The sequence below is a fragment of the Dermacentor andersoni genome, chromosome 4 (assembly GCF_023375885.2).
Source record: "Dermacentor andersoni chromosome 4, qqDerAnde1_hic_scaffold, whole genome shotgun sequence".
NCBI classification, from domain to species: Eukaryota; Metazoa; Arthropoda; class Arachnida; order Ixodida; family Ixodidae; genus Dermacentor; species Dermacentor andersoni.
Window position 1 is genome coordinate 159,544,623 of NC_092817.1, and position 27,775 is coordinate 159,572,397.

At 41.6% G+C, this 27,775-nt stretch overlaps 2 long non-coding RNA genes across 2 annotated transcripts; both read left to right on the forward strand.

Annotated features, from left to right (window-relative positions):
• The first annotated feature begins 1,171 nt into the window (after positions 1-1,171).
• LOC140217393 (uncharacterized) lies at positions 1,172-4,847 on the forward strand. Its single transcript, XR_011893950.1, has 2 exons — positions 1,172-1,903; positions 4,627-4,847. It is a non-coding gene; the product is annotated as an uncharacterized lncRNA (long non-coding RNA).
• Positions 4,848-6,963: 2,116 nt separating this feature from the next.
• LOC129386511 (uncharacterized) lies at positions 6,964-27,581 on the forward strand. Its single transcript, XR_008613882.2, has 3 exons — positions 6,964-7,135; positions 8,753-8,860; positions 20,199-27,581. It is a non-coding gene; the product is annotated as an uncharacterized lncRNA (long non-coding RNA).
• Positions 27,582-27,775: the final 194 nt, after the last annotated feature.

The following is a 27,775-nucleotide window of genomic DNA, read 5'->3' on the forward strand; positions in this document are numbered from 1 at the left end:
TTCCAAAATCTCCCTTATTCTGCAACAAACACGAGTTAAGGACATTTCAGTCGAAATCAATAAGAAATGGGTATGACCAAGGCAGGTAATGAGAAGGCAAGACAACCATTGGTCATTAAGGGATGGGTAACGGGCTGGATCTTAAGAGAAGGAAAGCGTATCAGGGGGCAGCAGAAAGTTAGGTGGAAAGTTAGGTGTGAAATGATATGCAAGAAAAGTAAATCTCACCGGCAGCCATCGACTCTCCAAACGCGGAGTCGCTGGTTCCAGCAGGTAGTGAATGTGGATTCGTCACTAAATATGCCGTGTTGCCAGTCCTCAGCGCTCCATGTTTCGTGCCGATGCGCAAATTCCAGACGCTTCCTGCGATGTTCGCTGGTCAAAAGTGGCTTTCTCGCAGCCACTCGGCTTTTAAGACCCGCAGCGTTAAGTCTCTTTCGGATGGACGAAAGACTTAGGCGAAGGCCAAGTTGTTCTTTGATTTTCTTCGCTGTCATGAATGGATCGTTGACGGTGGCAGCTATTATCAGAGCGTCTTCCTCCTCAGTTGTTCCTCTAGGCCTCCTTTGATGCGGGGCATCTTCCAAGCGGTTCTCCCGGTGAAACGCTCGAAGAATGCGGTTTACTGTCTTCTGAGGACGGTTCACCTGCCGGGATATCTCTCGCTGGGACATAAACTTTCCCAATGAAACAATTTCTTGGCGCTCCTGTGCCGTAAGTCGTCGTGGCATTTTTCTTGCGACATGTGGTCTGGGATCGCATCGATCATTGCAGCCGTTATATACCCTTATGAAAAAATGTTTTGCGGAAATTTATTGGTGAACAAAGGCGATATGACGCGGCGATGCTGCGTTGATATATTTTTCCAACTTCAAAGTCGTTAAAATCAAGAAGTGCCAAGCACTGCCTTTAGCAGATCTTTCCCACCAATTTTGTTATCGCCCGCGAAGATACGAGGTAACCAAGTCCACACTTTATCGCAACAAATGGAAAGCTTAGAATAGAGAGAAAGGGCGGTGAGTTTGTCGCGGGGGTGATGGTTGCTGTATGGAACAGCGAACGAGGGAGAGAAGACTGCGAAATCATGATTTTTTCTGTCCCAAAAGCGGCCGCCAGGTGCCTGGAGTGGTAGGCTGGTTGACGCTCGCGCGATAACCTTCAAATCGCGCTCGACTGTACGTCGCACGTTCGGATAACACTTTTTCCGGTAAGTGAAATACATTGCACTTCGTTTTTCGTCAACAATGTGAATATTTTTAGGTGTTACCCGCGACAGTTCTTGATATATGGGCTCTTCTGCCCTGCGAGTTTTCGTCATTACTTCTATACGAGGGTTCTGCTTGTGTTCAGCCGTTCAGCACTACCGCGCTCCACGACTTCCGCAACACCAGTCAGAACTTTGCCCTGCTTGTTAGTCTTTGTGGTTGACGTCGCACGAACCAACCGAAAGGAGTGCATTCGAAGACGACGCGCTGGCTGTAATGCTGAACCAGGCTGAACTCGCCCTATTTTGTGTCCTTTTGTTCTTGCGTGTGCGCGCGTGTGTGTCAGTGACTATGCAGTTTGTAGCGTTCCCACTTTATAGCAAAACAAAAAATATAACTGCTATGTTTACTTCATCTATACAATTCCAAATTAAATCGTCTGCTGATGTACAAATTTCACTTGTGTTTTGTTCTAAATAAGCAGCAAAACCTTTAACCTAGTAGGTGCTTCATCTGGGAGTGAAAACACAACTTGGCACTTATTATTGAATGACTGTGACTGAGTAACCTTAGTAGTAATTGCAAATGCTATCTAATTGCACTTGATGCTATCTTATTTTGTTCCTTTCACTCTATAAAAAGCTGGACATCCTTCTTGTACCTTGGCGCTAGCTGGATGATGGGACATCATGATCAGTGTAAGCCAATGTACTGTACCCTCTCTGGTCCTCCCAGTGCTTTTTATATGGGTTAAGGCCAAGGAGTGCTTCGTGGTAAAATAGCTAGTTGGTGTCTCACAAACGGGCATTTTTTTTTGCGCTGGTCCATTATAAGCTGCCACTATTATAACCAATTTCTCAGTGCCAGTGTACATACACAGTTCTACTAATAATTAGTTTCCCTAAGCCTTACAAAATGTACCTGTAGGTAGTCATTGCTATGTAAGAACTCAAAAATTAACTCTGCTGTGTGATACAGGTGTACCATACATGAGTAAAAATTTGCTACAACAGTGTACATTACACCTTGCTTCCCTAATGCACAAATGTATTCAAGCCAGTATTTGAATAGTTTGGTATTCTAAATGTTTTCTGTGTGATTTAGTTTCTTTACAGGAATTTACTGTACAGCATCAGCAAGCAGTGTAATTTAAGATTTATGTGTGCTGTAAAAGGTGTGCTTTGCCGCTAGAATTGATAAAACATGGGCTGAGGCTTCCATACAAGGACAAACTTCCATTTCGCTCTACCACCATCAGCACTTGGCTGGCGCTTGCAAAATGAATCACATCAGGTAGCTTGTGCCAGACTGTTTTTAACCTTATTGTGAGGAGATCACAAAGTGATGTGTGGAGGCGCCTGCGTCTGAGATGTAGATTGCGCTGCAACATATGTGCGTGTAGAACAGGCATGATGCTCAGGGTTCCAGCAGTTTGCAGAGGTGCTTTTAAAATTTTGTCATAACTGCAATTTTACCTGTGCTGTTTTTTATCACCTATTTCAATAATATCATTGGAGGTGTTATCAGAATTTAGCAATGTATTTGCCCTAGCCCATTAGCCTGCCACATTTGCCTTTTCACTAGGTGGGAAATTATTCAGCATGGACCATTACTTGAATACACCTTTTTGTGTGCAGTGGCTTCTCAACTGCGAGTCAACATAGATTCTCAGAATTACCTGAGGCTATAGATGCACTGATGAATTTGCTACCTATATGAATCACTTTGCACTTTCTTGCGCAAACAGCATGTTAACACTTCCAAGACAGTGGGCAATGTTATCGTTTGATCACATCATGAGATACTTTCAATTTTGTGTGACGCATCATCCAAGGTGTTGCATCATTTGTGTGAGGTATTGCCCTAAACCAATTGGGGTCACATGAAAATATATGAACAAAAGTGATTGATCCAGCTAGGAGTGTTGCTTTGGAACACTATTTTATCACCAATCTTCCTTTGCATGCTACCTGCTTACTCTGTACTGTGTCATGTTTAAGTTTGAAAAGAAGGCAACAGCTAGGCAGTGCAATATGTCAAACTTGCTTTTAGTTTAACAATATAAAATGCTATTTAACTTTTTAATTAAGTTAGTACATCATTTACCTGCAGAGTGAATTACTGTTTTAAACTGATTATATTTTGCAGGAAGCTTCTCAGACTTGTTTCACAGGTTGATAAGTGGCTTTTTAGCCACAAAACACCATATAATAATTTAAAGGCTGACTCTGCTATGCAACTTAATGACTATATGGCAGGAACAAGGTCTCCGAGTTGTGGTGCTGGCTAACACTCCCAGGGTTCTACTAGAACACATAAATACCCAAGAGAGTGGATGGGAAAACGACGCCGCTGTAGCTCAATTGGTAGAGCATAGCACGCGAAATGTGAAGGTTGTGGTTTCGGTTACCACCTGCTGCAAGGTGTTCTTTCATCCACTTTAATTTCCATTAATTTATCGTTTCTTTATTTCATTTATTAAGCACAAGTAATTTCCCCTATGTTGTCCTTAGTGTCAGTGTTTGTTGGCTTCTTATGATAGGAAATATACTACTCATTTTAACCTTAACCTTTAACCTTTTTACCTTAAGATACTCATAATTTAATAGCCGTGTCACACGGGCGTTTGGAAGGCTTTCCAACCGATAGTCAGTTGAGTCAAAGGTCAAGTTCGAGCTGCTACACGGGCGGTTTCGAAGGCCGCCGAGTCAATAGTCTATCGAGTCAACGGAGCACCCTACAACTCTATCGAAATCTCGATGGCCTTTGAGCAACGGAAGCGGAAACAGCGCGAACATGCCCTCTCGTACACAGTGTGATCGTACTCACAGTTAGAAAGAACAAATCAAACCAGATGCTCTAAAAATACTATATATGAGTGTTATTCATTATTCAATAAAGTGTTTTTGACACTTGACATGTAGCGAACACACACCAAAACGGCAGCCGCATCGAGCGGTGCAAACGTTGCCGCAGTTTCGCTACTCAGCAACTTAAAAACTAAACATATATGTATGGCAATGTATAAACAAATTTTTTTAAATGTATAAACAAACATAAAAGAAATTATAGTGCTTTTAAATGGTTTTAATGTTGTTTGACTTTTCGTGACATGAAAACGGAAATAAAGATTCGCAGCGCCACACAATTTTGCGAGAAACGCCTGAACCACTCAACGACCTTTCAAAAGTGCCGTGTAGCAGCGCGACAACTCCTTTGAGTCGATAGAGTTGTGGCTTTTCAAAGGCCGTTGACTGGAAGGCCTTCCAAATGTGCCCGTGTGACACAGGTATAAGAGAAAGGAGTGCTTAAATTTATTTTTAATGTGAGCAAACTTCTTACTTAGCACATATTACTAATTGAAGTTCCGATTTCAATATTCCCATTTCCTCCCTCGCCTTCTTTTTCCTCTTCTGTGCAGGTATTGCTTGCCTATGTCTACAAGAACCGTCACGCGTGGCCTGTGACAGCAAGCTTTTGTGGGCAGCAAGTGCTCTCCTACGAAGGCTGGCCTACTCTGGCAGCGGCGGCAATCATCTTCAAGATTTATCCATAATCACCTTTGCTGCTTTTTGTCACTCTTGTTGATTACACTTTCTGCGTCTTTTCTAATTTATTAGGTAATAAAGTATGAGTATGTGACATGGTGTGAAGTTGATGTCTTGCTGCATTTTCGCTTGCACTCATCTTTTATGCATGAAAAGCTCATCGTACAGTTTATGAAAAAAAATAACAGCATATTATGATTTATCTTCCACTTCTGGTAACATGCAACATACAAGGAATTCACTAATGGATGATATGCCGAAGAACTGGCCATTATTTCTGCGTGATGCTGTGCAAGCATGTGGCGTTACTTACAAGAGGCACCCACAAAGTAAGTTACAATTTACTTTTAAATGAAGCATGGACATCAGATAAAATATATTTATATTGCTAGTTGGAGTGGTTCGCAGAGTGTTTTTCCAGATGTGTACTATCCTTTATTTCTTAACTCATTGCAGCGCAGTGTTCTGTTTCGTATACTGGTGTAATGCTATTGTGCCCCCTGTAGCTGAAACCAGGATGTAATTTTTGCCTGAACTGCAGCATCACTGACAATTTTTCTTTGCTAGAGGCTATTTCAATTTGATGGAACCCAGCAGGGCGAAGTTTTGTCAATAATGACGTGTTTCATGCAGAGATGTTCTTGTTTAGGTCAATGGGTGAACATTGGAATGATATCATCATACAATACAGATCTTGTTTCATTTGCAAAATAATTCTGACAGGCGGCATTCAATTGATTGGTCTAATTAAAAAGCACTAATTGACCAATGAGGTCTTACTACACTATTCCCATGGTTCACATCTGGAAAAACTACCTGTGCATCACTCTATCCGACAATATAAACTTTTTTTTTTCTGATGTCCATGCCTCGTTTAAAATAAATTGTAACTGTGGGAAAACGTCGTGTTACTGTAACAGCTGCCGCAAAAATTTGAGGGAATGTCTAATAAATGTCTTCAGTTCTTGTCAAGCTGTCCATTAGCCAACTTTTAGCGTAACGTTAGCAGGGCTTACTGAAGTACTTCTAGACGTCCATGGCTACAAAATGTCTTGATCAAGACAGCTACTAGGCTTTTGAATTAGCCGTTCAAGACATCTTTTAGACATCAAATAGCTGCTTGCGTGTTTCGTGGGCGCCTGATCGCGTTGATAATGTGGGCAGACCGTCGCTCTGACCAGTGGCCAAGCGCGAAAAGCCTGACAAAGCATAGAATCGAAAAAGGCGCATCGCTACAAAATACCGTACCTCACGTTGGTTATTAATGCAGAAGCATTATATATGACTCACGAAGCGGAAAAATCCGGCGTTGTCGGCGTTGGCGTGCCCCGATGGTCCAAAAAGTCAAGTGAACCAATCGAGGTGGTTAATGACGTCAATTATTTCAAAGTTAATTAAGAGGAACCTTTAGCTCGGGCCCGACTCCGACGCGGCCTATTCAAATACATGTAAAACGCAAAAACGTTTTTCTGAGATAATATGGACCGAATTTGTTGCATTTGAGAGAACAAGTTAAATTCTAGCGACTGTTCGAAGCGGAATTTCGATTTAGGGCCTGAAACTAAAAAAAAAAAAGATTTTCAAAAACTTGGAAGTTTGAAAAAATAGAAGCACGAAGTTTGACAGATATCGCGGTTGTGTAAACGGCATTCATTAGATCATTCAAAGCGGACAAATTCGTTATGTTAATTTATTTCTTAGATGAATTTGTTACGTTGTTTACGAGGCTTTTGCAAAAGCTGTATTTCCATATTACTGAATGTTTTTTTTAGATTCATGTGTAACATGTCAATTTTGTCCGCTTTACTATGATAGTAAATCATATATGATTTACTATCATATGCGATTCACAGCATTGTGATATCACTATTCCTAGCTGAGTTACAGCGTTGTAAACTTGATTTGAACTTGAAAACGAAGCTTCCACAAACCATCGTTACCAAGAAACCATCGCTTGGCGCTACCCAGTGTGCAGGTACATCACAAAGTACAGGGGGAAAAAACGTAGTTTCCTGTCCATTTGCTTGCACGTTTTACGGCATTCCTGCGTGCGTATATATGCACGGTACACGCGCGGCAAAAAGCACGTCTGCGCTAGCCGACGCCTTTAGCGCGAGCAGCAAGCGACCTGATAAAAGCCCAGTGGCCTACTGCGAAAAGCAGGCATACACCAATCTGTGCTCGGAAATGCGAGCACAAGCACGTAGCGAGTCGCGCCAATCCAATGCAGAAGACAGAGGAGGACGGGGAGCCCTCCGCGCATGGCGGCACCGCGAACTTGTGACAGCTCAAGAACATGGGTACAGTGGCTAGAATAGCCACTGTAACATGGGGACCGTGTTTGCAAGAGCGGCAGCAACAACACTGCTTTATTTCGGTTCAGTAAGTCATTTTATTATATGATTGAAGGGTTCCTACTTTGCTGTAAATCATGTTGCACAGTTTTAATGGCACGAACGTCAGTTAACGTTTTGGATTGTCGCGTTCATGCAGTTATCGACAGAGGCTGTTTCGGATTGCAAGCTTTTTCTTTATGTTAGCAGCATTGTTTTTTTTTTGCCTCTTTGCAACTTGAATGTGGTACTGACTTTGAGGCTACGACGGGAGCTGTGTAGTTCCGTTGCCGACTCGATCTGCGGTTGCGATGCTATATTCATCAATATGCATCGGTGTATTAAAACATGATGGCGTAATTGGCACAAACAGGTTGCGACCACAGACGAAAAATAAACGAAACCACGAAATATCGCTATAGCATGAAAGTCCCCTCAACACCGTTTGTTGACCTCCCAAATTGAGAAAAATCTGCTAATGACCCCACATATATAGTTCATGGAAGTGCGTCCACTCCACTGAAGGCAATGCAAACAACACCAACGGCAGGCAGCAAACAAGTGCGGTCGCCGAATGTAACGGTCGCCTGTAGCTGAGCCCTCTTTTGTACAATGATGACATTAACACATACTTTAGCAAATAGCGGGACACAGAAAAGGGGCACATGTATGTGTTCGTACCAACAAGCCCGCCAAGCCTCTATTCTGATGACAGTAAAGACCAGAAGTTTATGATGCTGTTTCAATGGAAGACACAGGGGAGTAAAAATATACTTAAACAAAATCATCAGCACCTCATAAGCATACATATGCAACATATGCGTATGTATGTAACATTTCATGAGAATTGGGACTTTTAATGTGGCGCAAAAATTTGGCACTGCATGCTATTTTGAGTGCAAGAAATACCACCTTTACGCACTAGCTAAATGTAACTTACAATTCCATGGTTAAGGAGTTTAGTAATGTGCAACTCGTTTCATTTTACCTGTGTGAAATGCAAATAGCGTGTTTGCAAATCATGCTGAACTTTGAATTACTTTTGCGTGTATTGGTTTAATCTGGATAATGTATTTAAAATTATTATTTTATGTAAAATACCATAACAGTCAGTTGCGCTTTATTGTGTTTTTGTTGAATGGTATCTGCGCTGCACTATCCCATCTGACAGTCAAAACAGCTGTGTCGCTTGCAGTGTTGTCACAGAGTAGTGTGCAGTCGATAGGTAGCCTGCATCTTTTTCTATTTTTGTAATTCCGGGCATATGAATCTTTTTTCTTTCGGAGCACCTGTCTTCACTCGGAACTCGCATTTGAAGTTTTGTGTTAGCTGTCACTGTTCATACGACATTCTACCTTTCTCACTACAAGGGAAAAATCTTGGATGGATTCATAGCTGTCATGGAATGTGAGCTTGAAGTAATGTAGAGTTAATTTGGCTGCAGAGAGAAAGCAATGACAATAAATTTTAGACAAGAAACAAGGTTAAAATTTTACAAGGCCCATTTTGTTTGTTGAATTGTGAGCTGTCACATTTCAACTGGTTCCTTCACATAAGCCAGTGCAGCTTAAGGCTTTAATAGCCAATGTGCTATAATTTTGCTATTCTAATTTAAGTAGTCATTCGTGCTACCTGCATCAGCTGATCAACGTTTTCTGAATTTCAGAGGTGGCTAGGGACGACCCAACTTGAGCTACTATGCTGTCACATTCTGTCAAAACAGTGGCAGACTGGCTGACAACGCTGCTGCTTGAGCATCATCTGTGCCTCAAAGGTAAATGTGACACATTTATTTATTCAAAAAAACCTTACAGGCCCTATGGCAGGGCATAAAATAAGGGGGGGCATATTAAACAGTAAAGGTATAAAAAGTACAAATTTCCAACAGGAACAGTGCTATAAAAAGATTACCATGTTACACAATATTGAAGGCACAGGGAATACAAAGGAATATCTGAAGGCACACAAACACTTGTTACTGTTAACAGAGCAAAAGGAGTACTGTTTATGAAAATGATATACAACATTGCAAAAAAGCAATAACCTTAATTGCATAGAATTCTTACTGTGTTTTCTGGCTTATATGAAAGTGAGCTATGCTTCCCTTTATTGGTGGGAAATAATTTAGTTATAAATATAAGTCTGAACTCTAGCTTGCCAAATTGCAATGTTTAGATGCTGTCAGCATGAGGAAAGGGAGATTTATGTTGTGCTATTTGTGAGTAAGGAAAATTGCCTTTCCCTTTTGAAGATTGCAATATCCAATCTGAATTTGACACAGAAAGGTGATCACAAGGTTGTTTGTCATTGTTTATGCTAACGACATAGTGATTTGTTCTTTTAGGAGTGTACCGCAATATGTTCATCTCGATTTTATACCAAGAGTGGATAGCTGTCAACTCGTAATTATGCTATAGAGCTTCAATTGTGTAATAACACAGAAATATTATTAGTTGATACATTACCTTTAATGTGACAGCTCAAAACATGCACAAAGTGTGTGTGTTTGGACGTGAAACAGAAGTGTATTCGTGTCACCAATACTCGATGTGGCAGTCTCATGGTACCAGACACAACTGATGTCTACACATAAACTGTGACCATGCTGCAAAAACAGAGATCATTCAACACGCGACAGGATAACACGGGAGAGAGTCCTCCTGCATTTTAAAGAGAAGCACGTAATTGAAAGGACAGATTTGACTTTCAGGGACAAGGTCATTATATCACCGTTGGCTGCTGCATTGTGTCATCTGTCTCATGCTTGAATTGTTTGTGACACCATGTGAATTCCAACTATGCCTTTGGTGATGTGGTAAGTCTCCTGCTTCACGTATAAAATTGTGCTTCACTTGGAGTACATGTTAATTAAACTAGCTGCGTAAATCCTGGTGTAATAATTATTTGTGCTGCTCAAGGAAATGAGGCTCCAGGTCATAATTGTAGGGCTGGCAACTACCTAAAGAAGCACAATGGTGTGGCAAAAAAATATTGGTGTCATTACTCCCTTATTGAATTTCTCCTAGGTGCATTAATTTATTTTAAAAGAAAGTAATTTGGATGCACAATTTTTTTTACATTGTTGATGTCTTCTTTTAAATCATTTAGTATACTAGAAACCATTGAGCCTGCCAACCCTGTGTAAGCAGCTGCATCTTTCCCTCAGGTGGCACGAAGAAGGAAGTTCCGTAGCTGTGATATCATCGACAAAATTTCTGCATGGGAGTCCCACTTATCCATAGAAGATTGCAAGAGTATTCTAGGGTGAAAAATCAAGCCTTTCCGGTTAGCAGGAATGGTGGGCCTCTTAATCGAAACATGGCTCCTGGGCCCACAATAGGCTTTTTGTGATAGGCCATCCACAGTTCAGTTGTAATTCCAATTGGTAACTTTTGATAGCACCACGACTGTGTTTGGTGTGACCATGCTACAGTTCTTGCAGCCATGATTTAGGCTAAATAAGTCTTAGAACATTAGTTAATGTAAAGATAGCATTGTGATAGCATTGTGCAAGTTCTCTGTAAAGAAGTTGACTTTACTAAGGACCCGCTGTATTAGTCATATTCATAGCAACCATACTGAATCAGATTTGTATTTAAGAAATAAACTGCATTTTTACTGCTCCTTTAAGCATCTATGAGCCATTATGCAAGGTTGTGTCCTTGTAGAAACAGGAAACAGCCTTTCTGCATGCTCTTTTATCTTCCTTAAAGTGCACTCTCCACACATGCAACTGTTTACAGTGCAGTTTGCCTGAGTAGGTAGTGGTATTTATTGGCTGGGTTCGGTCTTGTAGTTGGTATGTGTTGTTTTTGCATGTGGTGTTTTTGCATGTGGGTCCACGCATTTTCATATCAGTGCAAGTCAACTGGCACATAAGATGCACATACTGTGAAATCTACTGATGGCCTGTGGAACAGGGAAAATAGAATCATACATATGTTGGAATATGTCAGACAGACATGCTTATTAAGTACACTGCTATAGCAGGCACGCATGGTATAGTATGCTACTACTGATCCACTAGTATCGCATAACAATAATCCTTTCTGTTCTGAAAACATGTGACTATTTACAGATGTGCCCGAACGTTGAAATTGGCTGAACAAAATGAGTAAAGTGCAATGCATTATGTGCACTCTGTGTGTGCTTAGGCTGAACTCCTACACTTGTTTTAGCTGCATTTTAAGTTCTTAAAAATGAAGGGGCATAATGAAAAGTCGCCTTTTCCACTGTTCATGCATAGTGGCAGATGTCATAATTTGTATGAAAAGCTCCGATAGTGTTTCATTACCAACTTTGCTACACTATAAAGTTGGCTAGTCGTGACGCCATGTGATCACTTGAAATGCTTACAGTTGCATGTGTTTTTAGTCTTACAGTTTACAAACAAGGTGTGGGAGAAAAATATATAGAGCACAAATAGGTTTCTTTGTAAATGTTGGTGTAACTATTTCGGTACTGGTGCTATGTATTGACAAAACATATTTTGTTTCACTGTATTTATTACTTCTTTAAATTATTATAAATTTGGCATTTGTGCACTATTACAATGGCATGAAATCAAGGGCTTGAGAACAGCTCATCTGGTTTGGAATTAACTTGGCACAAGAAAGACTCTGACCACAGTCAGAGTCAAAATTTTACTGTGGGCATTGCCTTTCTTGTGCTTTTGTGGTGACATGTATAATAATTCAACCTTCCAGAATCGTAAGCATGGTAAGTAGAGCTAGCTGTAGCTTCTGTGAAGCTGAAACAAGCTTGCACATTTAATGTCTAAACCACAGCTACAGCGGTGCTTACCAAGGTGGCTGTTAGCCGTAAGTGAAGGGAGCATTAGCTGAGCTACCAGCTGGCTTGTAGAGGTCTAGGTCTAGATTACAGCTTACAAAAGATGGCTACTAGTTGTGGCCTTACCTAGATCAAGCTGGAAAGAAGACGTCTGTTAGCTAGCTGTGTGCTTCCTGGGACGGTGCGACACCTGGTGAACTTGTTCAAGTGGTGCAATTGGCAAATCGAACGTACCTATTGTAAATCTTTTGTTTAACCATTCTTTCACCTCATTTTCGCTTTTGCATGCTTCGCATGGTGAGCATTCTTTAGGAGTGTTTTCTTTTGCACGTGAGGCACGCCCTACGACGATGAGCCCATTCACGAGCCAACTCTCACTGACGCTACGGTAGGCAGCTTCTTCCTCAGGAGTACGCAAAACTCGTGGTCTTCTCATAGTTGTAACTGGGATGGAATATGCAGAACCACTAATCCAAAGCTCCGTATGTTAGGTGCAAGGCCCACCACTGGAGACGCAGGTGCTGCAATCATTTTGATGATTGGTTGGATTGGTTTGACAATTGACATCTTTGTGTTTCTTAATGAGGTTACACTAGAGCACTGCATGGGCCATTTTTTTGAGGCCCGGGTCTGACCCAGGCCTGAAAGTGCTATGGACAGCCTGCCTGATCCTGACTCAGTAGTTTCAAACCTGAGCCATACCCCGAAAGATTTAGGCTCAGCCCGATGTAGCGCGGCTCGGCCCGTTAGCTTTTGAGCACAAGCAAAGCATGCTCCAATTGTCGATAATTGTGAAGATACCATCCGCGGCACAGAACATTTTCTAGAGATAGTTTGGCTGTGCCCATGTGGCTGAGTCCACTCTGTAGATTATGTGGGGAACTAGCAACACTGAATCACATATGGGACTGCAAGGAGGACAAGCCTCCTCCTAACATGATGGCCTCTCCCTCACCTGAAGGATGGTATGCGGTGCTGCGCAGTTCTAGTCTGGATGCCTAACTCCAGGCCGTAGAATGAGCTGAAGAGGTCACCATCAAACGTCGATTGATGGCCATCTGGCCCACCTGAAGAAACCATGCCTAATCACCCCACCTATCGTGGATGAAATAAAGTTTTTCCTTCTTATAGTAGGTAGTTTCAAAAGTAACCAATAGCATACCCGGCCTATTACGCACCTGAAAGAGACCATGGTCTATTACGGGACTGACCAAGGCCCTGGCTCGACCCAAGCCCGGCCCGGGCCCTCAATAGAGATAGCTGGCCAGGCCCTTGGCTTTCGGGCCAGCCCGGGCCAATGCAGTGCTCCAAGTTACACACACGCTGCAACGGCGAGAGTGACGTTAGTGATGGTATACCCACAGTCTGCCATTGTCGCTTGCGTTCAATGTCTCCAGTTCGCTTGGTGGTTTGGTTAGCAGCATCTGCCCGGCATTACTGCTTGCGATTCTTCAAAATTGCTTCAAAATTAAATCGGTCTGTCGCGTAAGACAATGCTCATACACCCTTAAGCAATGGCTCATACTACCACCGTAAAAGCAGCCTGCCCATTATTATGACACAAGAGAAGTGAAGTTCTACGCTAGGCTGACGAATGCCAATGGAGCCATCTGTGGCAGACGATGACGAACACGGGAGCAGTGGCAGAAGTGCGCTGGCGCGGTAGCGCTAGGGGGTGCCAACAAGCCAGCTGTGAAAGAATACGACGCTTAAGCCATTGCTGATGGTGATAGTTTCGGCGAAATCCAACAATGATGGCACAGGGTCTGCATAAACAGCTTCGCTGTAAAAAAATGCCAGTTTCACCCAAAGGGCGAAGCACTGACAGCGATGTTTAGCGCTGTATTATGGTGATGTGGATTCTTCAGATTATGCGTGCTTCATCAACGTTTTTTAGATTTGACCTTGGATGGTGTTTAATTATGCACAGGTTCAGCCTATTGACACGACGCATAAGGCAAGGCAGCTCCTACTGAGTAGAAGTAACAGCGCCCTTGCATATACAGGCGGGATGAGGTCGACGCCCAGTGCAATATTATAATGTTATCGCTTGGCCACTTTCGATTGCACTCGAGCCCAATTGGAATCAAAATCCTCCACGGCGATCGGCTCCTTCTTGCTTCAGCAATGTAGCCACCTGTGACCATGTAATTTGATCTGGATGAGGCTCAGTCGTGATCGATTGTAGCAGTCTGATTGGGTAACATAACTGCTCGGTGCACTTGCAGCAGTTTATGCACATGGCAGATCAACAGGATCACTAGTGTGCTTATACTGGCGTGGCGTGAGGAAAATGCTCATGCTAGCAGTGGGAGGCAGAACTGGCCCTGCTACCGAGCTGACTGAATGCAATGGTGGCAATGCGTTGGCTTTACTTCGTCAATGTTGCAGCCAAAATGCACTCCATGTTTCCAGAGGCCTTTTGACCCTCCGTCCAGAAACCTCGCGTGCACCATAGAGCAGGACAGCACAATTGCGACTAAGGTGATTTTGTGCCTTCAGCAACCATATAATTACTAAGGTTGAGGTGCAGATGAGAGACCCTTGCAATGTGACAAATAGTAAATGTTGTAATAGGAATTAAATTGCAATGACGTTGCTACTGATACAGTTAGTTAGATACAGTTAGTGATATAGTTCATTCATAAAGATGGGCTATGATTTCAATGTTTACGTTTTGAAACATGTTGAAAACACATATAAGCAATGCGCAACTGATCTTCCCACTGCCAGGGCTCAAGAGAGAGGTCAATATTAATTGGTGTTTTCAGAACATAAAAGTAGAAGAAATCAGATCTCTTTTTATTAAACTATTGATAGAGCTATTCAGATGCAACTCCCGGACATACGGATTGCTGTCAGTGCAAGTATAGTTAAATTTATGTCGGCTGTGCCGTGTATTCAGACCCATATATACCATAAGCTTCCAAGTTGACTCCCATGTACAGACTATAGAGCTGCCTAACAAACTTACGTACTATTAAAGGGGCCCTTGAACACTTTTCAAACCACTATTTCTCGGTCATGTCTTTTCAAAGCACCATTTCTCGGTCGTATGTTGTGTAGGTGGATGGTTGGGGGCTTAAATGCTCCAAGAATGGCAGCATAGAGGTATGCAGTCCAACGTTATGCTGCCAATAAATTTCATCAAGAAAAAAAGAATTCATGCCTTAGCTTGAATTTTGCATGGCCTCCCATCCCCGTTTCTCTCACCCACTGACGTAACCCTTTGCTGCCAATAGCAAGTGCTTCAAGTGCCTGTGCACTGGAAGTTGGCATTCCATGGTTCCCTGTACTGTGCTCATGGACTCCAATGCGCTAATCACTCGCGCCGTTAAAATGGTAACGAACCAGGGCCCGGATTCTGAAACGTTTGCCTTCCGCGAAACTATCGCCTTGGCCACGCCTCCGCCAACGGCGCACCATGAATGGCTGTTTTAACAAAACCGGAAAATAAGCAGTGCCATCTAGTAGTTCCGGCCTACGTCATTTTAATGTCATGGTGTCAATGGGTGCTCTTGCCATAAATTGAATAAACAAACATGTGCTTTGGCGTCTTTTGGTGTTCGGTTGGTGGTGGAGTGTACTAGAGATAAGATAGGTGGTAGTTTATAGTAGTCTTCTTGGTGGCGTCTTACACGCGTTTTTTCGCGGCGATATTTGTGGATTCATTTAAAATAAAACATTTTACACTTCTTTATTCCACTATTCCACCTAAAGTGGCCGTAACCAATTGCAGTCAGTGAGCAGAACCTGTACTGCGGCCACTACACTCGAAAACAACACACCCGAGCCGCTCTGCACTCGCACGGTGCGCTCTCTCATGCGATGTGAAGAGTTTGACAGCGCGTGTTGGTAGTGCACGCTAACGTCACGGTTAAGCAGTTGCTTGATTTACTGAACGTGAGTTTTGCGGTGGCGAAACTTTCGCGGAAGCTGAACGGTTTAGAATACGGCCTTAACCAGATGGAGCCGCACCACGCCATCGTGTTTAAACTATTGGAGGGAAGGCTGCTGTAAGTAATGAGGTGTGGTTGCCACTACCACTTGAGCACACTTGGAGTGTACAAGGTCTCTCTTCTTCTTTCACAGCCTGCCCAGGCTGCTCAGCATAGCAATGTGAGTGAAAAGGCTGTGCCAACAATGCACCAAAGTGAGAAACTAGCATTGCCTGATCAACACTCGGAAGGCAAGAAGCTACTTATGTGCGCACTTTTTTTTTATGACTGTTTGTTTGCACTAAAATAAAAAGCACACCAAACAAAAGTAGAATCAAATCTTAATTTATCTTAATGGATCACATTTTTTCTGCAGTGCAGAGGTTAACTGCAACTTGGATTTTATCAATCAAGGATGAGTGAGTGGCTATGTTGATTCTCACACAAATGCTTCCAGCAAATGCCATTGAGCAATCGTAGTTACCAGCGACGTAGTGACTTGATTGCCAGATTAGAACGTTAAATATTTTGTAATCAGGCTTTGACCCATACTAGAAGCATCTTTAACCATCAGTCTACGCAACCTGCAGTAGAAAGACGATGACTTGAAAAATGCTTTGGTGGCCCCCTTGGCATCCTTTTCTAAGTTATTGCATTACAGTTGAACACATTTCGCTTGCATAATTATATGCTATGACCCCAGCAATGTAGTATCGAAGCATGTAAGTACACTAGCATTGCATTTCAACCCTTTATCAAACAATCAATTTCTTCCCTAAAAAAAGAATATTGTGTTGCCAATCTTTTCATTCTTCAGAAAGGCATTTGATATGTTTTGCCATTTCATAATCTTAGAAAAACTAAAATCTTGTGCTATAGTTGGAAACTCGCTCTCAATCATGAAGGCAGGCAAGTTGTAGTCGGTAAATATTGTTAAACTTTCCCTTGTCTTGGCTTGTCATAAGGGCATTTAAACTGTACAATGCCTGAAAGGTATTTAAGCTGTGGTGCATCGCAGAGCCTCTAGCTCCATTTGCTTTTTCTTGCACATCAATGATCTTGCTCGTCCTTTAATCAAAGTGTGTGATGGCACAACCTAGTATACAATGGCAACACAGTCTCAGAGTTGCTGGACATTATCTTAAGTGGTTGCAGTATCTATTGGTTTTCAAAAAATCATGTGGTGCTGAACACTGATAAAATGAAATACGCAATTCCTACATAATAATAAGACTACATAGTTTAATCTAACCTTGGACAACCATTTGCTGGAGGGAGTTTTCACTTTTAACAATAACTGAAGGATTCCTTTGGAGTGTCATTTACATCAGAAAGAGTAAGTCTAAAGTGTTTGCAAAAGTTTTATTTGTTACACCTTTATCAGATCCCAGCAGTATTTTCCACACAGTTTACTTTCGTCTCTGTATGCGTATTTGCTTCAATGTTGCCTGACTGTTCTGAAACATGGGAATTAGTGTACTTATCCTTTTTGATAGACTTAATATAACTGCTGAAAGAAGCTCTAAGAACAATACGGTGTTTTTGTTGGCGAGCATTTGAGTGAAATCCCATTCAAATGGACACTAAAGGAAAGTATTAAGTTGAGCTAGATTGACAGAGTACTCATCTAGAAGTGTGTTATCGTTTTCTACATGCCAATATATAAATTTCTTGCCTAGGAAAATGTCGTTGAAGGACCTGCTGCCACTTCTCAATTTGAACCACAGACACCAACGGCAACAACTTGACGTCATCTCCCTGTGACCACCCTCTATGCCATTGTTATGTCTTTCGTATACTCTTTATTTAGCGATATATACAAAGCATACTGCTCGGTGGGTGTAGGCGTTCAGCTTGCGTGAGTCACTTAGTGACACTGCTTAGGTTGAGGTTACCAGTTGCAGTAACTTGTGCCCCTTGCTGCTGGAGCCGGCAGGGTGGCCGATTGCCACACGTTGCCACCTCAGCCCATGCAAACAGAAAAGCGCAGTGACGGGTCGCCACCGCTCTCTGTGATTCAGAAGCGCTGAAGCCGCACGTAAAAGGTACCAAAGTTGACAATAGATGGCACCTTTCTGATTTTCTATTTTCGTTATTTTCTAGCTTACAAAAGGTACGTTTTCATTATGAATGAAGAATTTGTTACTACAGAAATGCATTCTTTCAAACTAGCTCAACTTAATGTTTGCCTTTTGTGTACCTTTAATGAGTTTCGTGTGCTTTTGTTTATCTCATTTGTAAAAGTAGAAGATAGCTTGTGTAGTATAAAGGCATTTGACACAAGCCCCCCTTTCATAATAACACATTGACATTTCTATGTCTACATGCTAGACAAGCAACTAATGGTATTGTAACTCTTCAGAGAGAGAGAGAAGGGAAGACAGAAAGGCAGGGAGGTTAACTAGACTGTGTAACTCTTCAAATTTGCAAAATCTCTATGAGAACAACTGAGGCATGCAGTTTCTTCGTACATAACCTTGGATTCTATTCACGTTATAATAAATGTTGCCAGAAACATTGGGCTTGCTTGTGAGCACTTGTGTCTCTGATATCAAACGCTATAAATCATTTGGTCATGACCATTGACCAATAGGGTGTTTTTCAGTAAATTTCTCCTGTTAACCCATTCGCTGGCACCCACCGCGCGCACGTGCAGGCCATCCGTATAGCAAATCTTTTAATCGAAAGCGCGCGCGCGTGCCACATGCTCACCTTTCTGTGCGTCATGAGCACCTGTGCAAAATATTTGCTGGACACTTATAAAGATACTTTCATTGGCATTTGAGAATATCCCCACTTTATTCTGTGAAGTTTTTTTGAAGTCACAGGTGTTTCACCGTGTGAAAAATCTTGTAAGCACTCGGACATGTGCAGAGCAGCACCACAATTTTCACACTTCCAGTGGCTTTCACTTTTTTTTCCCTTAGGCTTGCACACCTGGCATTGCCTTAAGGCTGGTCATTGTTGCAGCTATCAAAGAGGATATCCAATATCTTGCGCTTGTGGAGAGCTTGCCGTCCACTAGACACCATTCCTTCTGCCGCCAGAAACGATCACGAAAAAAAATGAGAACATAGAAAACTGCATTCAAACGACAAAGCTCAGTACTACCATCTATCGGTAATATATCCAAGCATCTTCAGATAAGGTGGTAAGGTGCTGCTGTCTATCAAGAGCTTCTGAAAATGCTAAAATCAGCAGCCCGGCGATTCGCTGGCTTCGGCAACATTGCCACTGCACCTATGCCCGTCAATTCGCCGGCTTTGGCAGCAAATGGGTTAAATGAGCACGCATTGCTTACATTGACGTATGTATCTTTAACCCTTTCATTATCACTGACATACCCGTATGTTCTGTAGTCTGTATGTCCGCAGTAACACAAACTTCCCGATCTCAGAGGTGGTTCCATCATCTGTTGTGTATTTCTCTGGGTTAGCTCAGTGTGGGTCTCTGCCAGTGGCTGCAGGACGCGCTCCTTCTTGGGCACTGTTGCACCGTGCGGAACGTGTGCACCCACAGATGGGAGGGGTTGCTCTGGCTCGCAGAATTTTTGCACAGTTACAGTGGCAATTCTCCATTCAAATATTCGTGCCATAGCACTAGACTCACTCGGGCCTGTTTCTGGTATCTATCACATGTTTACAGATTTAAAAAAAAAAAATTTTTTTAGTTTTCCACTGTCTTCAATATGGCGTGCGTCCTTTCCAGTAATGATGGTTGTCCTTTTGTAAGTATTTGTGAGTTTGAAGAAAAGAAAGCGCCCCTTTCTTGAGCATGGCCATGTGATCGCTTTGATCTGGCTGTTCGCGTGGAGCCTTCAAATGTTGAATGGAGCAGCAGCTCTTCCTACTCTTGAATACGACCTTGTACTCCAGAATAAACAGCTTGTCGTCTCACGAAGAGGCAATTTCGGATGATGAACTGCATTCTGATCTTGACACCTGGGGAAAAGGAATACTGTGAACAGTTGTGTTTTTGAGTCTTCCGCGCATTTTAATCCTTTTGTCATATAGGAATATGAGGGCCATACCAGGAGTGCGTTTGCCATTACCTGTGTCAGTTTTTTGCTTGTGCATAACCAGAAATAAATATGTTCTTCTTTTATAATATCTGAGAAAAAGAAATCGACGCTAGGCTTGCATCACTGCTGTAAAAAACCTTACACTGAAAGGGTTAACGAGCTTGTGGCTTTCCTACAGTGAGCAAATATTACCTGGATAGGCTTTTGGTGCAAATGTTTTTTCATGCATCTCTTTATTTGCTGCTACACAATATAATATTGATTGGTTGATGGATTTGATTGATTAGCTGATTGAAAATTGTGTTTTTGTTCAAAAATGGAAGTGATGTACTCAAACAGGCTGTCTTGTTTCCTTTGTGTAGAACTGAAGCACTCCAGCTGCCTAGCAACTCCCAAGAGTGAGAAGTCACGGGAGGAGATGCCATCCACAGATGTCATTTCTGCGACTACGAAGCTGGAAGACTGTTGAAGTTATTATAGTACACATAAGGTTCCACACACGTGGGTTGCCATTTCAGTGCCACTTATGTCCTCAGATCTTTTTTCATAAATGTCCAACCTGAACATACACTGTGCTTTGTTAGTGACCATACTGCTGCATTGTTTGCATGGAACCCTTACCTGACGAGACACATAATCAAACAACACGGGTATACCGTGTTGAAGTAGGTTACAATGCTTGTAGGCACACATGGTGGACTAAACTAGGGTAATTTTCAATTAACAAGTTCCATCGTGTTAAATCCACATTGAAGGTAGAAGTGAGATTTTTGTAAGATGTTCAGAGCAAGTTACAGCTGCAATGTTCTCCTGCTATTCCTTCATGTGAATGCATAAGAAACTGGAAGGGCTCAAGCATCATCTACACGTTAGAAGTGTATGAAGTAAAATAATGAACCATAAATGATAATAAATGTTGAGCCTCCAATGGGGACATGTTGGTGTTCTCCATGTATATCACTGGCCATTTGAACATTGAACATTCTTGACAGTTGAGAGAGGTTTATGTGTGCACATGAAAAGCGAATTGAAAGTTGTCTCTCTAAGGTGTTAATGGCCAGCCTTGCAAGGAAGTCCTATTTGCTATGGTACAATCTGGATGCGATTTTTCTTTCTTTGAGCTTAAGATTATCTTCAGGTTCTTAAGAACATAAACACTGTCAATGCACTTGTGTGTGCACCTGGTTTTTATGCTATTAGAACCTTTTTCTTTTGTTGCACATAATAATTTGGACGTTAACAAGTTCCCGTCAATGCGGTGCTATGCTCCGCCATTTTGAAACTTGTGAAAGCTGTGAAAGCTTTTCTATAAGTGAAAGTGACCTTGCACATCTCAAGTCACTTTGACTTTAGCTTGACTGAAGCAATGCTCTATCCACACTTCATTCTTAGGCAAAGCTCATACTGTCATGAAGACACAGTTGGCCATTTCTCGAAATGCTTGAGTTTACTTCCACATCTTCCTCAACATTTTTCCTTTAATTCCTGGAGTTTCCCGTTCACATTTGGCCATGGCTGCATATCATGCAGGTTTTTTGCTGAGAGGTTGTTTTGTTTGTGCATCTTAGTAATCAAAGTTGTGATTATTAAAAAGTATTGGAATTTCAAATTTTCACTTTGAAACATTATTCTCACTGATTTTAATGTAAAAGTTACCTTGAATATACCTTTCTCATATAGACAACATTGTGTGGCATTTTAACTAGTTAAATGTCAGCTGTGATAATGCAGCGGGGAAAGCCGGTGGCGTGGCCCAGCAATGCAACTTCCATGTGCATAGGTAAGTTCTTAAAGGAGACATTGGTAGCTAATCATCACAAAGAGCAGTCAGCAAACAGACTTCTATTGCGAGGACTCATACAGATTTGCTGTCTTCGATGTGTCAGTTACTCAAATTAACATGTATTGTGAAAGATGTTTTTTTATTATCATCCATCCACCATGTGCATTTACGCAGAATTTTCATATTCCCAAACAAAATGCAGACAAATGTTTGACGATACAAATTTCATTCAATAACTTTTTCACGTAGTACTAAATGTACAGCAGATATCAATCACATAGACAACAGCAATGCAAAGCTGCTAATGCTCTTGCTTTCTTTCTTTTCTCAGGTCAGTCACACCGTGTATGAATAAATGAAACTCTTCTTTTGGCACTTGACCGATGGGCCTTACCGCAAACTTTTTGCGTCTCGTTCAAACTCCTTAGGGAGTTGCTCCGTGTCCATCCCTATCGGGAACAGAAGTGTCCAGCCTTGTCTTCGGTGTGGTCATTTATTTCTCTTATTAGATGTACTTTGTAAATTTTACTGCATCAGAATTGTTGTGTGGTGTGTGACTGCGTTTGTTGAACGCTTTTTAGTGTTCATTGATTTCTTTGTTACTAATAGCATATAATCTTGTGGTGTCTACCATATAGCTGTGTTGGGTGTCCCAGGAGAAGTTGAGTGATTGCAAGTGGAAGTTAATTTATTACAAGTTTAAATATAAGTAATACAACTGATGAAAAAAAGCTAATTTACTGAAAACGGGTGTGATTCTGCTTAATATTTTTAAAATTGTGTCATTTATTCATTTCTACTGTCTTCTTTGGTGCTTTTAAAGTGGCATCCCCCTGCTCCTTGAGCCTCAATGCTCGGACAGTAATTGTGGACTAAGAACAGTTTTGATTCTGCTTTCTTTTATGCAGCATTGCATAAATAATGTGGCATTCTGTTTTTTACATGGTTTGTTTATATGAAAAGGTATTAAATATATATAATCTGGTTATAAGATATACTTAGTAATGTTCTGTATTGCAACTGCTTCTGTTAGCCGTACCGACCACACCAATGTGAATTTTCCGTACTTTATTGTTCTTGGTATTGTTTTTTTGTTTAATCTGTGGTTCTTTCTTTGTGTGTGCATGTGTTTGCATGGCTCTCTGCTGGTCATCAAGAATGAGCGTGCTGCAAGCCTCGGATTTGTGCACTGATTTTGTGCACTGCTTGTGTTGGGCTGTGGTCTCCTGCAGTGCTAAACATTATATCATGTTTTGCCACTTAGCAGTTAACCTCATCGTTTTCTTAATTGTGTTCCTTTTAACTACATGTTTGTTAAGGTTATTCACGTCTTTTGTGCTCCTCAAAAGAAAATATGAAATGATAAAAGAGTTCACATATTAAAAATGAACAAGAGCAAAGCTGTACCAACATCTTGCCACCTTACGCAGATTTACATGACCATTGAACAGTGCTATTTGTTTTAGATGTGAAACGGAGATTTGCACAATGTATTGTAGTAAATGTGTCTGGTACAGGACAGATGCTGGCTACAGAAATCTTATTTTACAGAGTGTTATACAGAGGATAGCTGAGGGAATGAGTACCTGCCATAAAACTAGAAATTCTAGAAATGATGCAGAATGCTTGACCAAAAGTAACTGCTCTCACTTCGTAACTGTATTGTCTAAGTTTTCTCTTTGTCATGGGTGGAACAGTACTGTGTTGTATCCTGCTTTTTAAAAAAAAGGAGTTGCCCTTGTATTATAGTCAATGAAAAGGGGAGGCTTCATTTGTATGATTTTGTGCTGCCAGAAAATAAGTTTTTGACTTGGGTATATATGCTTATTAGCAGACTACTTGTTTTGGCATTGGGCTTCGTATTTATGAGATAGAAAACTTCCGAGCCTTAGAAAATATTGTCCTGGTTCAAGAATTGACATCTAAAAGTGTTTTTATTCAGCTGACAGTAACACAGCTCTTGTGTTGTAATTACATTATGTGTTTTATTCCTAAATGAGGAATATCAAGGATGTCTTCAAGATATTGTACCGATTCCAGAAGGAAAAAGTTGGAATAATAAAAATATTGATCATGTGTAACAGTCTACCACAGCACACAATATGATAAATCGTGGCTTTCAATGGTACGCTGCCTTTTTATTTTATACACTCAGCTCGACATCTTTAAGCATTATTTAGGTACCTGTACTATGACGATGTTACTGAAGATTTGGGCTGTCACACTTGGCTGCAGCAGCAGCCTGCACTAATAGTGCACTCTATTTTACCTTATGATTTATTACAATTCAATAAATTTTTGTTAGCATTATTATGTATGTATTTCTCAAACTTGGTCATCAAACAGTCACGTAAATATATTGCAAAAATCATAAATGTTCAACCAGGCCAGTATGTTAGACGTGATTCAAGTTCACCGTCAGTGCTTCCGAAATGAAGAAAAAGATTATATTTAGCAGTACTATCCCTGTTCTATTATATCTTCGGTATTTCATAATTAGTCTTGTTTCTTCGAATGAAATGCATTAGGTAATCTGTCCTGTTTTCTTTGTGCAGCATCGATGCAGTCCCACTGTCCAGCAACTGCGGATGGTGACAAGTCGCACCAGGAACGCCGCCACCACTGTAACTTCTGTGACTATAAGACTGATAAAATGTCTAATTTCAAGACTCACATTAGGGTTCATACGGGCGAGCGGCCTTTTGAATGCAATTTGTGCCCTCAGAGATTCTCCCAAAGGTGTGCGCTGAAGCAACACCTGCGCATCCACACAGGGGAGAGGCCGTTTCAATGCCCTTCGTGCCCTCGGCGCTTCACACAGAAGGTTGTTCTCAAGCAACACCTGCGCACCCACACAGGTGAGCGGCCATTTCAGTGCCACTTATGCCCTCAGACCTTCGTGCGTAGAAGCTACCTCAACATACACCTGAGCCACCATAAGCATGAGTCACAATGTTAGGTCTGTGAGTGGTGGCGCTGGCTAACACTCCCAAGGTTCTGCTAGGACACGTAAATACCCAAAAAAGTGGATGGGGAAACAGCGCCGCGGTAGCTCAATTGGTAGAGCATCGCATGCGAAATGCGAAGGTTGTGGGTTCGGTTCCCACCTGCGGCTAGTTGTTTTTTCATCCGCATTAATTTCCATTAATTTATCATTTCTTTATTTCATTTATTAAGCACAAGTGATTTCCCCTATGTTGTCCTTGGTGTCAGTGTTTGTTCGCTTCTCATGATATATCAGTGCAAGTGCTGCTCACCCAGCTGTTATGTAATGGCATGTTCGACTGGTCATACTAGAGTCCCCTGTCAGCGCTAAGTCATGCAAGACAACTTTAACACTCTTGGTCTAGTGGTGATAACACAGTGTGGGCGGTGTTATTTATGCAGTGAAGTTTAGTTGCTATTGGTACAGGGATTATGCATACATATAAGATAAGCTCAAGTGTAGTTATGCATAATAAAAAATGGTACGAAGCAGCTAAGCCAACTGCCAGCTTGTGCAGCCTTTCTCCGCCACCTCATTCTCTTCAAACTCAAGGCACTATCATCGAGTTCATGCGCAAGCACCACATAACACTAGCTTAATTACTTGGTGCAGCATTCCCATACAGATCACTTAACTGACCAATCAAACATGCCGTAAGTAACAAACTCAAGGAACACTTGCATGTCCACATAGTTGCTTGACCATACTTCTGGACTATCTCATCTAAAGCCTTTGTGCAAGCCACTCGAGCACACACGTGAAGACACAGCATCATTATACCACTAAGTAGGTCACCAGCTGTGTGGGTCTACTTTGTTTTAAATAGAGTCTGAAATGGAAGTCCACATAGGTGTGCAGTATGCTGCATAGAAGTCTGGTGCACCAAGAAGGACAAATTTTGTTGTATGATCTTAGTATTTGTAGAACTGCTCAGTGACTTCGGAGAATGTTGTAGCACAATCTTACAAATTCTTCCATCTCTTCAAGACATGGCTGAAGCTGCCCATATTGAATACTGCTGGGACGTTTTTTGTTATGTGTTTGCTGCGCAACACAGTGACAATGGCCTTGGGATACTCCTTTATGTGATGCCACAAGTGTTGGTGCTTACATAAGATTTTGTATGTACACTCTTTATCATAAGGTGTTATATCAACAAGAGCAAGAGGGTTACTGATTTCTGAAAAATTATAGATTGGTGTGTAGAGTCCATTGGCTCAACGACCAGGTCTGGCGCAAGAGCATCAAGCAAGGGCTTATGAGCTTCCAATGGAGGAGTGAAGAATGGTAGGTGCTGGAAAGATGTTAAGAGTAAGGAGCGGGGATTTCCACTCTTTCCTGGTGCCTTTATTGATGCCAATAAGGCAAAATTCTAATAAGACTCCTCGTGTTAAACTTCCATCATTCACCGAGCCACTTTGCTTCTTTTATGAGGGTTTGCCCGGGAAGTTCACATTTGACATTTTTTGCTCCCTTCTTTCTGCAGCTAGATTATGTCGCTGGTAGATGGGGAATTTCATACTTGCAGCTGCATTATCTGCCATCGTTAGAATATGTCATGTTACGTTTTGTTAGTAACTGCACCTTTGTTAATATGCTAGAGCTTCGTGAATTGTGGCTTTAGTAGTGTTTCTTGGTGCTGTTACACCATGCACACAGGGACAGTGGAGGTAGCATGGGCCTAGCGGTCCGGAGCTTGACTAGCAGGGAGGGGCGAAGGAAGGAATGCGAGAGGATTGATATAACGAGTAACAAAACTTTTAATTACGTCACTTTGGAGTTGCCAGCTTTTCAAGCTTTCTGATGGAGAGTACACATCCTCTAGCCTGCGCTGAAGGCTGAAGCAGAAGTCTTTGGCGGGGGCATCCTTTATATAGCGTCTTCGGGACACCCTCTCTCAGACTGAGAGAATGAACACACTCCATGTTTGCAGCTGCTGCTTGGTACATAGAAGTAAGTTCAATGAATTTTCCAACCGCCACTGGTGCAACAGAGCGAGAGGCACTGTCGCACGCACACAGACACCACCAGCGTCTCCCTTGCCGAGGAAGAGGAGAAAGAGTGAATGTGTGCACAAAGCTCAACCACCTTGCTCGCTGAAAAGAGACAGCACAGGCGAGCCCACACAGACATCAGGGCATTGCGCATGCTGTGGGGAAGGAGGCAAAAATGTTCGCACAAAGGCGAACATCTTTTTGACATAGTGCCCTCTTAGGCATATTTTAACGGTTGCGGGCGGCTCGGCATATTTGAAATGTCCAAACTTTCACCGTGGCTTTGGTGGCATGACACAAATTGTTCACGACACAGGCCAGTGGTAACAGCGCACAATAAGATGTGATCTGTTTCTCTAGGGCTAATCCTCTTGTCACCTCTGTTTGAACACGCATTGAAAACACGCACTTGAAAACGAACTTTTGTAATATACTTACCATTTGTCTTGCCTATGTGTATGTACCTTTCTCTATTGCAGCGTTTTCATCCGTTTTCATCAGCATCATGTTTAAAAAAACAATGAATTTTGTAAATCTACTGTACATATTATGTTTTTTTGAATCTCTTTACCATTGTGTACATCACATTTGTATTTGTATCTTTTGTACCTCTGTTTATTATCGTCGGATGTCAACTCAAAATTTGGAATTATTACTGCTGTTATTTATTTTTTTTTGTTTGAGTTACTTTTACCGATGTTTACCTTGTATTCTCTTAGCCCCTCCCCTCTATAATGTACTATGTACCTTGAGGGTAAAATAAATGAAATGAAATGAAAAGTGTATGTACAAGCTCTTGCATCTTTTTTCACTATTATGGTCTTTCAACTTTTTCAGTGCCTTCTTGCATATAATTGTGAATGATGGTAGCTCATGTGTGGATAATTGATTGCTTCTTCACAGCGATCAAGTGTTTATGCATTTATTATAAGTTGTTTTGTAAATGTTTCAGCACACCAAATAAATGTCTGTGTTTTATGAATTCATTTTTAATTCTTATTTCAATGCTTGCATAAATAGCATGTGATCTTTCATATAATTATAGCATTTTATTGTGTTGAATGGTCCAAGAAAGAATTGAGTGACAGCAATAACAAGTTCACTTATTATTGCCATTTAGCACAGTGCTTATGGCAGATTATCAATAGACAGATTTTTTTATCAACAATTCGTGCA